This window comes from Lontra canadensis, unplaced genomic scaffold (genome assembly GCF_010015895.1).
Source record: "Lontra canadensis isolate GAN:19392208 unplaced genomic scaffold, GSC_riverotter_1.0 scaffold49, whole genome shotgun sequence".
NCBI classification, from domain to species: Eukaryota; Metazoa; Chordata; class Mammalia; order Carnivora; family Mustelidae; genus Lontra; species Lontra canadensis.
The window spans coordinates 14,043,972-14,059,354 of NW_022631043.1; the positions used below are offsets into that span (position 1 = coordinate 14,043,972).

At 49.7% G+C, this 15,383-nt stretch overlaps 1 protein-coding gene across 18 annotated transcripts in view; it reads left to right on the top strand.

Moving 5' to 3' along the window:
- MTSS1 (MTSS I-BAR domain containing 1) overlaps window positions 1-15,383 on the top strand; it is a 154,766-nt gene that overhangs the window by 7,685 nt on the left and 131,698 nt on the right. The window lies entirely within an intron of this gene.

Here is a 15,383-nt window from a genome sequence, read left to right on the forward strand (position 1 = left end):
GGAGCCCCTCGGTTCCTGAGACTGGGCGACTGTGCAAGCCTGGCATCCCTCTCTAATTATATGAGTTAAATAAGTTCACCCAAAGTTCAAATGACGCCTCTAAGGGAACTCCTTACCTTGAACTCATTTTGTGTCCAGCCCTGGAACTCTCTTGTAAAAGACCTTTTCTGTACTTAATTATATCCCGGTAACTCTCCAGTTTGGTTGAATCTGTAGAGCCATTTCAGGTCTGGGTTTGAAGTTGATGGGATCGCCAACACCCCCCCCCCCCCCCCCACGCCGAATCCCCTCCTTCCTTTGCTGATTCTTGGCATATACAGCCTTGGTCATAGTTTCTAAGTGGTTTTTCTTTTCCTGTCTAATTTAAGTGGGTTAAAAAAAATTGAGTGCCGTTTGAGCTGTGTGTCTTTTTATTTGTTTTCTTCCCCTTGAAGAATTTGGGCAACTGTAAAATATTAGCTTGCTCAGCATGAGTGGCCTCCTAAGTCCTGGAGGTGGACAGCAGGATTTTTGCCTGGGACTCCCTTCCCTGCCACCTCCTACAGGGCAGGGTTCTCTAGCGGCCAGAAGAGTGGGTCTGGCCAAAGGAGGTGGCTCTGGGCTGGTATGCCCCTTCTGGTCGAATGTGCTTGGTTACAGGCATGAGAGTGTGGGATATCCCATGAGCCTTTAAGACACTGATCCCTGGACCTATTCCCTGGAGGTTCTGAGTCCCTATTTCCAGGGGACATCCTGGGTATTCACATTTTTTTTTAAAGCACTTGCAGGTAATTCTAATGTGTAGTCAGGCTTGGAAACCACTGAGTCATACACATTTTTAGCACCCTCAAAAGTACTTTCTCAACCTCACTGAGGTCTGAGTAAAAGCATGGTTCGATGTTTGTGCAACAACGTGGATATGCTGAGCGCTATTGAACTGGACACTTAAGAAGGACCGAGATGATAGATTGATTGTATGTTGTGTGTGTTTTGCCATGATTAAAAATAAATTTATAGTGAAACATTAAATAAATTGAAATATAAAGATAGTAGAAGCATTTTTAGAATACGTAATGATTTTAACTATACAGTATTATCCGATATGATTTTCTGCCATGATGGAAATTGTCAAATATGTTAACCATCAGCCACATGTGACTACTGAGCACTTGGAGTATGGCGAGTGTGACTAAGGAACTATTAAGTGTTATTCACTTTCGTTTAAATAGCCTTATGTGGCTAATAACCACCATGTTGGACGGTGTAGATCTATAACATACCGTGTAAGTAAAAGCAGGGAGCTTCCCGCACACCTTATACTCCCATTGGGGCCCTTCATTGGCTCCAGGCCCCTCCTATGGAAATTCCAGAGCTCCCGCTGACCTTGGAGTCAAAGAGATTTGCTTTTCAATCCTGTAGGCAAGTTACTTAATCTCTCAGCCTCCTTTTCCTCTTCTGTATGAGGGTCTAAGAAATTACCCACCTCAGAGGCTTCCGAAATAGGACTGTGCTGGCTATGCGCTCCACACCTTGCCTTGCCCACTGGCACTCAGGTGTGAGCTGCTTTTACTGTTCCGGTCACTGGTCACTGTAATAATTCTTTCCACCACTTCAGGCAAAAGCTACCCCACCCTTGACCAAGCTGTATTTAGAGTTTGCACTGAAGTTGCAGGAAATGGAGAAGTTGAGTTGTATTTTTCTTGCTAAGTCAATTACTCTTGAGTTCATTATAACCTCATCTGCCTTTGCTGGATCCATTTGCATTTCTCTGTTTGCATACCCACTGTCTATAAAGGGAGGGGGAGGGCTGGGTGCCTGGCTGAGATCTTTAGGGCTTTTAATGCTTAAAAAAAAGAGTCTTTCAGAGGGTGCCTGGGTGGCTCAATGGATTAAGCTGCTACCTTTGGCTCAGGTCATGATATCAGGGTCCTGGGATCGAGTCCCTCATCGGGCTCTCTGCTCAGCAAGGAGCCTGCTTCTCTCTCTCTCTCTCTCTCTCTCTCTCTGCCTGCCGGTCTGCTTTCTTGGGATCTCTTTCTGTCAAATAAATAAATAAAATCTTTAAAAAAAAAAAAGTTTTTCAGAGGTGTTTACACCAGGGTAAGGGGAGAGGAGAAGCTTTGTAAAGACTGTCTTTTTCTATCTACATTGAGTTCCCCCTTCTTTTTCTGGAGTGACCACCAGGAAAAGTGGCAGCTTTGCCTCCTAGCCTGCCCTCTAGCAGCAGCTTGGCACGGATTTTCTGTGCCTTCCTAGGGCTTAGCCATATTTGGGTTCTTCCTACCTGTCTACCTGCCAGTTGTGTCCCACCTGCTTTAGCCTGGGATTCAAGGACCCCGCGCTTGGGCCCTAGCTAAGTGCTCTGCTGTATGCCTAGTGCTTTCCACCCTGGTGTCTGTGGTCTCTTGGAACACATCCTGTGCCCCTCATTCTTGCTCTTTTTTCTGCTTGGGAGTCATTTCTACATTGCTGTCCACTGAAACCTTTCTCCTCCTTCAAGGCCCCACCACAGAGTTATCTCCACTTTTCCACCAACCCAGATACCCTTAGGCATTCTTCACATTCTCTGTCGAGTCTGCAAGTATTACATTCTACCTCATGTGAGTGGCCTTGGGCTTGGAAGCCTGGCTCTGCCACTTCCTGGGTAGACTGCTCTGGGCGAGTTACTCAACCTCCTGAGACTTGATTTTTCTTATCTGTAAAATGGGGGAACCGTACTTCCCTCTGAAAGCTGTAGAGGCTTCAGAGAAAGTAAATGTGAAGGGCTTAGCATGAAATAAATGCTAAATAAAATGCTCTTGTGTATCTGAGCTACCCTGGTAGTTTCTAGTGGAGTACCCTGTGATAACGGCACTCAGATGTTTCAGAAAATACAAGAGACTGGGACGCCTGGGTGGCTCAGTGGGTTAAGCCTCTGCCTTTGGCTCAGGTCATGATCTCAGGGTCCTGGGATCGAGCCCCACATCGGGCTCTCTGCTCCGCAGGGAGCCTGCTTCCTCCTCTCTCTCTCTCTTTGCTTGCCTCTGCCTACTTGTGATCTCTGTCAAATAAATAAATAAAATCTTTAAAAAAAATACAAGAGATCTGTAAGTCCACTTTGATAATGCAATGGAGAACATCGCAGTGCTTTTCAAATTTCAACGTATGAGCAATTTGAGAGAATACAGTACACACATTCAACAAACATGTTGACGAGCCTGCTGTGGTTCAGGCTTTGCTGCGGGTAGAGGTACACCTGTGAGCAAGGCAGGTAAAGCCCTTACCCTAAAGTTGTTTTGTCTAGAAGAGAAGCAGCGGGATCTTAGGGAGGGCCTCTGATTGTCACCGTGGGAGTGGGAGGACACAGTCAGGGGAGGCTTCGGTACGAGTGACACCCAAACTAGACCTGCATTTTACTTTCCCTGTTTCCTAAGCACAACCAGGCATTATTCTAGTGTCTTACCAGTAGACTGTTAACTTTTCCCAACAACCCAGTGGTTGTTGCTTTAATTCCCACTTTACAGATGGGGAAACTGAGGTTCAGAGAGGGGAAGCCATTTGCCCACATCATACAGCTCCTGAGAGGGAAGGCTGGGATTTGAACCCCGGCGGTCTGGCCCCAGGGTCTGGGCTCACCCGCCGTGGTCTGCTGTCTCTTTTCCGATTCTGTAATGGGTGTGTTTCATCTATCTCTTTGAGGATTGTTCTATCTGTACCTTTAGGACTCAGGATGCACCAGATAAAGCCTAACAATCTAACAATCGAGGCTCTCCTCTGAACCACTTAGAAGCTCCAGGAGCTTCTCTCTTTAAAACAGAGTTAGGCTCAGCTGACAAGGTGCTGTTGGGTGGTTGACTCCCCCCACAGGTGCCTCTAATTTGTCAGCAGAGGGAAGTAGGTGGGGAGCAGGCAGGGTGTGAGCGCGAGGGGTGTGACAACCAGGAGACACTTGTTTGTTTTGCCGAAGAAACCCCCTCCATCAGGGTCGCCCCAGTAACGGGCTCTGTGCCCCACATGGCTGAGCGCAAAACAGGAAGGGGGGATATTTGCAGCAGGAGGCTGGAAATGCTTGAGATTAGTTTCCAGGGAGACCTCAGTTTCACTTCTGAGGCCTGGCTTGCTTGCGCGCGGGCTCCTGCCGCTGAGCACGGAGTCATTAAGGAAGTCTTTGAGTTTGGTTTAATGGTCGCTCTTTGTTTTGAAGTGATTGTTTACTGAACCTTCAAAGCCAGCTCTCCAGCAGGATGTGATCTCGGGCCTGAATAATTGGATGAGGCACCCCAATAGGAAGCAAGTAGCGGGGAGCAGAGCCAGGAGGAGCGAGCTGGTGGCCAAGCCTTTGGCATCCCAGCACTCAGAAGCTCTGCAGGCTGCTGCTGGAGGGACTGAGGTCGCCTTGCAGCCAGGAGTAGACCTGAAGCAAGGGTCCCCTGGAACCTGGCCTCTTTGATGTTGTGCTGGCCTTAATTAGGGACACCCTAATTAAGTCACTAAGGAGGAAGCTTATTCCTAAAAAAAAAAAAAATTAGCCAAGTGTTTTGCGAACATTTCATGAGGGATTACTTCTCAAAGATTATGCAAGCTGTATAAAGTTAGTGGAAGCAAAACTAAGAAATTTCAATTAAGTAAAAAATAAAACTCACCCATAACCGTTTGATGACAGAGTGGATTATGTACACACATTTTAGACAAAGGTTCATCTGGCCCACGCTGTGCCAGAAATTTATTTTTTCACTTAGCTTTTCATTTATGTTGCCTTCCCGTGTATGCAGTTACAAGCCGTGTCAGTTTTAATGTTGTGTGATGTTCCGTTGTTTGGTATGTGTAATTCATTTATTCCGTTGACCTGTATTTGAGAACCGACCCTATGCCAGGTTCTGTGCTAAGCGCTGGGGGTAGAGCAGTAAACAAAATGGACATAGTCCCTACCCCCTTGGAGCTTACATTCTAGGGCAGTGGGGGACAGACTAAGTCGGTTTGTCTGTGTATTAGGAGGATTATGTGCAGTGGGGAAAAACAGAGCAGGGGCAGTGTTGTTGTTTTGAAAAACCATGGCTAGGGGCACCTGGGTGGCTCAGTGGGTTAATAAGCCTCTGCCTTCAGCTCAGGTCATGATTGCAGGGTCCTGGGATCGAGCCCCATATCGGGCTCTGCTCAGCAGGGAGCCTGCTTCCTCCTCTCTCTCTCTGCCTGCCTCTCTGCCTACATGTGATCTCTGTCTATCAAATGAATAAATAAAAATCTTAAAAAAAAGAAAAGAAAAGAAAAACCGTGGCTAGGGAAGGCCTCCCAGAGCAGGTGACCCTTGAGCAATGCCTTGGGAAGTATGTGCATATGTGCATATCCTAGAAAGAATGTTCCAGGCCAGGGCGGAGCATGTGCTTGGCCTTCAGGTGGGCACTGGTTCCATATGTTCCTGGCTGATGTCGTGTTTAGGCTGTGTCCTGTTTTTCACTAATTAGAAGCAACATGGCAGTGAGTATATCCTTATAGCTAGAACACTGATCCGCATCGAGAGTTTCCCCTGAAGGCTTTCTCCTGGGTCAAAGGTATGGACTTTTCCAGGCATTTCACACACGTTGCCGTTCAAAAAGTGCACGTCCTCCCGCATGCGCGTGCTCATCACCGGGGGTTCGTGTCAAGGAGCTAGACTTGCATATCAGGGCAGAAATTGCTAGGCCATAGCTTGCTGGGCCTCAGAGGGACGAGATGTCTTACTTGGTATGGTGATGTTTTTTTTGTTTTTTTGTTTTTTTTTAAATTTTGTTTATTTGAGAGAGAGAAAGAGGGGACAAGTGCAGGGCTGGAGAAGCAGACTCCCTGCTCAGCAGGGAGCCCACCGTGGGGCTGGATCGCCAAGACCTGGGTTCATGACCTGAGCCAAAGGCAGACGCTTAACCCACTGAGTCACCTAGGCGCCCCTGGTGTGTGGATTTTCAAATCTTGTTGTGTGTGATTTTAGCAAGAAAGTATGACTCTCCCCTGGGGGTGTGTGTTCAGTGCGGGTGTCTGGGCCCCCCACCCCAGAGATTTCGATTGTGTAGCTCTGGGGTGAGGCTCAGGCGTCTGTAGTCGTAGCAGACGTTCCTAGTGCGTCTTTGGTGGGTTGTGAGTATACCAGGAGCAGGGGGAAGTGGGAGGGGTTCTTGCGCCACCAAGGGCCTAACTTTGCAGCTCATGAGGTAAGTAGGAAGGATCTCCCTGGTCCCCTCTCTCGTGCCCCTAAAATAAACCCCAAAATGACTCCCGTGCCTAAATGCAGCATGATCTTCTGTATTCCCTTTCCTTTGCTAATTATTTCTTTTAAGGTCTCCCTTCTTTATTTCCTTTATCTTTGCCAGGAAAACGCCCCTTTGTCCTTAAAGACCTAGATGAGGCATCCACGCCCTCCCCCTCAAAGCTTACTCCAGCTGCACCTCCGAGGACTTTGTATTTGGAGTGTGGTGCCCTCCGATTGGTGACTAATATGGCCTTGTTCTAGCCTGAGCTCCTCATTGCTTTGGCTCCTCATCTCTGTATGGCCTCTACCCTGCTCTGGCCGTGCATTGTGGGCGCTCATAAATGACCCAGGTAGGGTGACTGTCATCATAGATCAACTCCTGAAAATAGCAGTCGCTGGAGTTTATTTAGTCCTAAGTGCCGGTCACCCTTGTAAGGGCCTGCACTCTTTCCTTTACCCTCATTACTGTCCTTGGAGGTGGGGACTAGCTCAGGCGTCCTTTACCCATGAAGACAGGGCAGTTGTGGGTGGCTAAGTCACCTAGGTCGTCTGGAGGGTAGATGTGAAGTTGGGCAGTCTGACTCGAGCGCCATGCTCTTGACCCTGACATCACACAGGTCCTTTCAGACTGTGGAGTCTGACCATGCATCAGGGCTGTCCTGGGGTGTCCCTTCTAGCAGCCTGGGGCGGGGCCCGGGGATTGTGGGGGGGTACTGTTTAGTGGAAGCAGAGCACACCAGGTGTGCACAGCGTGGCCAGGCCATTGCTCCCCAGGGCGGACTTGACAGACTGCAAGAATCCGTTTTGGGGTTGGGTGGAGACAAGTCGGAGAGGGTATTTCCAGGGAGGAGAAGTGGGTGCATACGGGTGTGCAAGCATCAAATAGTGGTAACAATCCTTGACCCGTTTATGGGGTGTGAAGGTCATCACGGATTCCCTTCATTATCGCATGTGGCCATCTATACATGGGAATAAGCAAATGAAACAGGAGCTTTGGACTCCCCATAGTGGGAGAAAGTTTGAGGGGGTAGATCTGCATATATTATTCTGGGGCGGGGGCTTACTTGTACACAGACATCTCTTACTCGCACTTGGATGAGAGCAGCCGGCCCCTGTAAGAATGATTGGATATGGAGTCCCCAAGTGTCCAGTTATGGAGAATAAGTAAGCTTAGGAGAACCTAGGGGGCAATTTCATTTTATTTTTTATTTATTTTTTAAAGATTCCATTTATTTATTTGGGAGAGAGAGAGCATGAGCGGGGGAGGGCTGGAGGGAGAAGCAGACTCCCCACTGAGTGTGGAGCCCCGCAAGGGACTAATCCCCAAATGTGGTATCATGACCTGAGTCAAAGGCAGATGCTTAATCAGCTGAGCCCTCCAGGCGCCCCCAGGGGCAATTTCATTTTAAAAAGAACTGGTTAAACTGAGGGGCCCTTTACGATCCCAGCTAGGTATGAGGGCAAACCATTCTCTGACCCGCGGCAGATTACTTAACTTCTACGCTTTGGTTTCCCACATTAAAAGGAAAAGCGTTCAGTTTCCTGTTCCGCCAAGTGCCCTGGCAGGGTTGTCCTGAGAGCCCTTTATGCTCTCCAGGTCTATGGACATGTGAGATGGGGTTCTTAATGATGATCAGGAGGTACACTTGGACTCCTAGATGGCCCCCGGTGACCGCTGGCATAGTACAGACTTGGGCAGGGGGAGGGTGAGTTTCGGGAAGAGGGAGAGGAGTGGGATTCCATGTTCCTAGAGATGATGGCGCATGTACTCACCAGTTTCTGCGGGTATGAAACAGTGGAACCCGAAGCCTCGTGGAGGCGGCAGAATGAGGCCGGGGTGCCCAGAGCGGCTCTGTCCCTGGCCACCGGCGCCTCCCGGTAGCCCCTTCTGCAGCAGGGGACGTGTCGTGCCCCCTCACGGCCTAGTGCTACAGCCACAGGCCACGAGTGGCTCTCAAGCACTTGCGTGAGGAACTGAATTTTGCGTTTTATTTAATCGCAGTGAATTTAAATTTAAATCCCTGTGGCCAGTGGCTCTTTTGCTGGAAGGCTCAGGACAGACAAAGGAAGACCTCTTGGTAGAAAATGTAAACAACAACAACAACAATATTGCTTTGAGGGTACAGTTGCCAGGTTGGTTCTTCTATTTCAAGTGACGACCTACCCGCGTGTCAGAAAACAGGCATTGTGGGCCTGGAACCTCATAGCGCTGGAGGAAGACGCCTGATGTCCTTGACTTAATTAGGGTCTTATGGTTACAAATGGAGCAGTTTGTGAGGGGAGGTTGGGTGGAGGGAGCACCTTTTGTGGTTAAATCTTCCTTTTCATAGGCGTATTTATTGCTGGTGAGCTTGGGCGAGTGGGCGAGGGTGGGCGTATGGGAAGCAACCATTGATTATCCCCAAGGCTGTCATCCACTTGATGGACAGGGATAATTAGTGGATTAGGCAAGCCCCAATCAGAGAATAAAAGCCCAGGAATGGTTTTTATGATGGATGGGCTTACCCGGTGCCTTTCATCTGAGGTTCTCGGGAGCCCTTCCTCTTACAGGATGGGGCGGGGAAGGGTGGCTTTGGGGACAAAGCTGTGACAGGCCTTCAGGGGCCCCGTCCATCCTCCTGCACACCCAATTCTGGGAGCTGCAGATTTACTACCTCATGCTTGTAGAAGCACACGGGGTTCCGGGGGCACGCCTGCTCAGGTCAGAAGCTTCCTCTAGAAGCTTCGCTTTTTCATTTCCCTGTAGTCCACACCAAGGGGTGACCTAGAGGAGGCAGATGAGGGATGCTGGGGGCTGTGCTTCTTGTTCTTGCCCTGAGGAGGCACCTGCAGATATGCAGCGGGGAGTTGGGGGGCTGGTGGCTTGGGGTGGTGACAGCAGCAGCTGGCAGAGATGCTCCATCTGGTGGAAGTTGATCAGTCCCCATGTCCGTCGCAAACCTGAGGATGTGATCGAGTTCCCTGTAATCGCACCACTAGTGACAGCACCTGTGAACATTTCTGGTCCTTTCCTTCCAGACCTTTTTCTAACATGAAGGGCTTTTCTTTGTTTTGTGTCTTGGGGTTTCTTTTTCATGTGGTTGAGGATCACAACCATCTCTAGCTCCCCCTGGGAACATTGGTAGCTGTAATCGGTGGGGAGAGGGTGCTGTGTGTTCGGGGAGCCCTTGTACCTTCTTGGACCGAGCAGGGCCCAGCGTGCCCCCTGAGCAGCCTTCTGCAGTCCTGGGGCTGGGCGGAGCAGCTGGGTCTCCTCAACCCATTGCTTGTCCCTCCCAGAGTCAGGGTAGTCCATGGGCCACAAAGTCGGTCCTCCGATTCCTCGGCTGCGAGTACCAGCAGCACCTGCCTGGTTGGGTTGTTGCGAGCACGGAGTGGCGCGTGTATCCAAGCGTGCTCCCCACTGTGGTCTGGGCGCCAGCAGCCTCAGCACCACTTAGATGAGACCTGGAACCCTGCCTCCGCCCAGGGGAATTGGAACCTGCGTTTCTGCGGGATCCCCAGTGGGGGTGGCCGTGGCTGTGAAAGCACGAGACCTGCTGATCTGGCAGTTGGCACCAAGCAACTGTTTTAGGAACTGGTGATGCTTAAGGATGGTGATGGTGACGGTGATGTCGTCAGGGTGCAAAGAGGGGCTTGGGAAGTTACCCAGCCAGTCGTGTGCCCAGGACTGGAATTCACAACAGCATGACCACTGCTGAGCCTGCGTCCCTCTGGGACCTTTGGGCCGGGCAGAGCCTTTGAGCTGGAACCCCACTCCCTCGAGCCTGTCCCTTGTTTATTCTCAGCGAAGCCGAAGTCTTTCTCCTTGTGACACTCTTCTCCAGCCCTGGCTTCTCTCACATTGCCCCTTCTCTGACCACGGCTCCCTGTTCCCCCGAGTTCCTGCTGTGGGTGTCTTGTTCCCTCAGCTGTCCCCTGAGGTCCCACTGCCACTGCGGGCTGGGCTGGGCTGGGAGAGGCAGTTGCTGCATTATTTATGGGGCATCGTTAACCAGCCGTGCTGAGGAGTTACACACAGTTTATTCTTCTGCTCCGTGTGTGGGATGCCATCCTGGGCCTCTGTTTAATACAGAATAAAACAAAGCAAAACAGAACTCAAAGCCAGAATGGCCTCACTGGCTGACTCCTGCGCCCTGTGTTGGGCAAGCGGCCTGCCCAGCCTTCTGGCTGTGGGGAGAGCCGAGGAAGGAGAGGGAGAAGAGGAGAGGGACTTGGGGGGGGTCTCCCAGAGCTCAACTTTGAGGGTGAGGGTGGGGAAGCCAGCTTGCGTATTTGCTTAATTGGCCACCAACCTCTAGGGGAGCAGGCAGAGATGGGGTGGGTCTTTTTTCTCAGAAATAAAAAAAAAAGACTTAACCACCTACCCCCTCCTGAAGGGACAAGACTGCTGTTAGGTATGTGACCTGTTGGTTAGGTTCTCTTGTCACCTGGGTGGCTTGAGAATTTTTTTTTTTTTTTAAAGATTCTATTTATTTATTTGACAGAGAGAGAGCACAAGCGGGGGAGCAGAGGGAGAAGGAGAAGCAGGCTTCCCACTGAGCAGAGTGAGGTTCCATCCCAGGACCCCGGGATCTTGACCTGAGCCAAAGGCAGGCACTCAACTGACTGAGTCACCCAGGCACTCGTCGCTTGGGGTTGAATGTCATTCACCATCTGCTGGGTCTTTTGCTGTCTTGTTTGTGATTAAACTCTGACCTTGCCCTTGAAGGCTGCTCATGGTCTTCTTGTACACCCCGCCTGTGTCTTGCATTTCCCCAGTGTCAGGGTGCCACTCCAGTGTCCCTTGGAGGGAGCCCACTTAACGTCTTCTCTGCTTCTCCGTTTTGGGCCAACTGTTGCTCTTAGTGGAAATGCTTTTCCTTCCTCCCTCGGTTTCTCTGTTCTCAAGCCCACAGTGTATGGGCGAGACACAGGCTCACGGACGATGAGTTGCGTGATGTGAGGGAAGGGGGTGCATTCGAGAATGCTTTGAAAGAGGTGATGTCAGAGCTAGATGGATGTAATGGCTGAGTAGGAGTTTTCCAGATTGTTGAATCCCCCTGGAGGTTAGAAGAGAGAGCAGCCATCAGCGGTGGTGTGTGTGGTGTGGGGAGCATTGCGGGGACCCTGCCTGGTGGATGCAGAGGTGTGAGCTGTAGCCTGTCCTTCGGGAAGTCCCACCTCTCTTGCTGTGGGATGGGGGACCATCTTGCAACTTGACCAAGGAAGTCCTTTCCACGTTTGTAAATAAACTCATTTTTGGAATAAGGGACTTTTCCTTTCTCTCAGAATCCAGCGTGGTGTAAGTTCTGTTTTCAGCAAATTGCTTGGGGTTCAAAACCTGCCCTCAGCTCCAACGACAGTCATGGGGTTCCAGGGAGAAGAGAGTCCTGTACCCGTTGCTTGTGACTTTGGACTTGGCAGAGCCTGGGTGCTTGGTGGGAGTCTTATTTTCTTTGATTTTGGTCTGTCTGGAAAGTTGTGGAAACCTTCATGTGTTTTCTGGGGAACCCCACAAAGGGGTCCATGTGGAGTGCATTCCTGGGGATTTCCTCAGACGTGAACCGAGCCCAGTCAGAACCGTGGCCTCGCAGGAGAGCTTTCTGGGACTCGCTGGTGGGCGATGCAGATCAGAAAAATTAAGGACTGCGTCAGAATCATTTTCTGAAAGGGTTCTCAGTGGATACGGCATCTTGATTTGCAGATTTCTTGTCAAACTTGAGTATATTCTCTTTGACTCAGTCTTTGAGTCTAGAAAAAGTCCAGGCTTTTTTCTCTGTCACTCTTAACTCTTCAAGTTTCTTCTTTCTCCTCTCTTGCTGCCTCCAGGCTTTTGAATTTTTGTAGTAAAGCTACTTTTCAGGTGGGTAGAAACTTTTTTTTTAACCTTAAAAGAAACTTAAAAAAAAAAAAACCAACAAAAAAAAAACCTAGGTCTAGAACAATCCAACATCACCTTGCCTTTAAGTTTTAATAACATTTACGCACTTAAAAAAAAAATTCTCAACAAGGAGGTTTTGTCTTCTGTTCTTAGAAGTTCATTTTTTTTTCTTTAAAGAATCCATTAAATTATATATTCCCTAAAACAGGTGGGCCTGACACTCTTTGATAGACTGTCAAATATCATTAAATCAGGAAAGAGCTGCTTTTGGCAGCCTTCTTCTGGCTGAGTGGGTGTTCGTGGGCGGAGAGCTGTGTGCTGCACCCCTTGACTGGAAAGGGGACCCTCTTTTTGTTGCTAATTTGGTAGAGACTGAAATGAGGCTCCCAAGTGGTGGGGGCAGATAAGTCGTTTTTTTTCAGAGCTTCGAGCGGTTGATTTCAGGCACATTCATGTCAGTCTGAGTACTCCTCCCGCTGTGTGCGGTGGAGTGGCGCAGACTAGTCTGACTCCCCACACCCAGCTGGATAACTAGTTGGCAGGTGCAGCGGGTTCTGTACTTAGGACTAAGTGTGCAGGATTCCAGCCTGGATGGACAGTCTGACTTCGAGGCCTTAACATCTGTGCCAGCACCTGAGTGGGATTGCAGGGGCCTGCAAACCCTTGGGTCAGTCCTGTCCGATGTTTGTGGGACACTGACAGAGCGCCCGGCCTTGCACCAAGCACTGTTGGTGTCTGATCTCCATTGTCCCTTACACCAACCCTGAGAAGTCGTGACTTATCCCCTTATTCCTTCCCGCCATTCTTTCAGGGTTCAGTGATGCCGTGTGCAGTAATGGTCACGGAATAGTTCTTACTGTTAGTCTCTAGAAGGAGCAGGCCCTGGGAGGGGAAGTGACTTCCCCTAGTACTTGACCGGCGTAACCACGGCTGGAAATCAGGGCTGTGTGCTTCCTGCATAGACCTGTCGTCTTTCTGGCGTGTTCTCAATGAGTGTGTCTCACCTTTTTCTTCAATATGCTGGATCATTTCAGTGGCCTTCTCTGGGGGCCCCTGCAGGGGAGCGGTTGGTGCCGGGGAAAGGAAGGCCCAGGGGTCATGGCCTCCTTTGTTTAGATGAGTGATGCTGGTACCTTTTGGCTCGAAGTTGGTGGTTGGTATGTCTGAACACATTTAGGCTTTTCTAAAAGCTTCTCCTACTTTCTTGGAACGAGAAGAAAAGGCTAGGCGAAGCTGTAATTGGTCGGTTGAACTCTTATGCTCTTAAGATGCTGATGTCCGTGTGGGCAGAGATCTCTCACGGCCAGCCAGAGAACTCTGATCCTAGCCCTTGCCCCTTTAATTACTTGGATATAGAGGTAGAAGGGGTGTTCATACTTGATAAGAAAATGGCCAATACATTAGGTGTTATAATTGGACTTTCACGCAAGGTCTGGATGGGCCTGGAATGGTAGCCAGAGCTGTCAAGGATTCATTCAACTTAAGTTAAACTAAAGTTATGCCCTCGGGTGGAAACAGCCCACTGGGGCACAAAGAGGAGATGGAGGCTATGTGGCTTAGCAGTGTGGTGGCCAGACCTGTGCGTGGGTACTGGTTGTCAGGAGCTCAGGTGCAGCTGCCAAGGGACCTCTGCCAGGAGCCAGTCAGGCAGGATGCCTGGCTCGGTGCACTTAGTGCCCCATGGGCGTGAATTGTCACTTGGGGGAAAAAATCCCGAGACCTGCAGTCAGACCAGGCAGGTCTCAGACACAGAGCTGACGGCTGTGCTCTAGCTGCAGCTGGGAGATAGACTTTAGGCTTGGGCCGGTTTGTGACTTAATTGCCAGGACCTCTAGGTTGATCTTAAAATTAAAAAAATGTATATAATGACTATTGTTTTTGTAAAAGTTATATGTGACCCTGAGTGAAAACACACACACAACAAAAACCAAAAAAAACTATGGCCATATAGGAAAATACAAACAAGAAAGCAACACATTGGTCCAAATCTTAGCTTCCAGAAATAGCCCATTTTAACTTCGGTGGACAGTTTTCCAGATAGCTCTCTGCACATTTTCAGACAGACTCGATAGCTAGAGAAATGCAGAGAGAGGCACTTTTATGATAAGATGTAAAGCAAAAATATATTTAATTATGCTTTCATTGAACAAGAGAATTGATACTTGAGTGCAGTAATACTGAAGAAATTGCTGAACAACAGATGACTGTTTCTTCACCAAAAGAAATTAGTTTCTCAGGCATCCCTTTATTTTATTTCATTTTTTTCAAGATTTTATGTATTTAAGAGAGACACACACAGAGTGAGGAGGGGAAGGGGCAGGTGGGGGAGGGACAAGCAGACTCTGAGCTGAGCAGGGAGCCCAGTGCGGAGCTCAAGCAGCCCTTTAAAACAGTGTTCTTTGTTGTTGTTGTTTAAGCTTTATTTACTTATTTTAGAGGAAGAGAGTGGGGGCATGCAAGCCCGGGAAGGGGGTGGAGAGAGAATCCTCAAGCGGACTTCCCACTGAGTGCAGGGCCTGACTCGAGGCTCTATCCCAGGACCCTGAGATCCTGACCTGAGCTGAAACCAAGAGTCAGACGTTTAACCGACTGAGCCACCCATGCGCCCCTATTATTGGCACTTTAGTGAACCAAGGTCAGGGATGGTCCCGAACCCCGTACAGTGCCCAGGACAGTCACCCACCGCAAAAGAACTGTCAGGCCCAAAACGTCCGTAGTGGCAAGGTTGAGCAACTGTACGCTAGGCTAAGAAGCTAAGACCATTCAGACCAGTACGAAGAGGAAATCATCAGGTTTTCGCTCAGTTGCCGCTGTAGCCTGTTTCGGCCGCGCTTCTGTAGCGAAAGGTGAAATGATGAACTTCATCAGAATTTCTCCCTCCTCTCCTTAAACCGCCAGCCTGGGAGGTGCCATGTGTTCTGTCCCCCACGTTAGGATTCGAGGCACTTCCTGTTTGGTCCTGCCGGTGGCACCCTCCGGGGGTGGAGTCTCAGATCTGTGTGACCGATTCCGTGCCAAACTCTATGTCTTTAGCCGTGGCTTCTCCTTCTGTGGGTTTCCCTTGCGTCCTCTCTTGCGTGGCTCCTTGATCTTAACGTGCATCGAGCGGGTCGGTGTAGGGAGGTGTCAGCCCCCCTGCTCTGCTGCCGTCAGAGTAGCACCTGTAGTTCTGACCTTGTATCTTGAGTCCCGGGCTTGAAAGCCGAGGGAGAGAGAATCTTGCTGTGTCCCCAGGACGCTGCAGGGATGTGAAACACGGTCCTGGGTTGAACATGGACTGCACGTGGGGGAAGAAGGGAAAGCTGGATGATTGTGCTTGTTTTCCTGAGTTCTTTCAAAAGA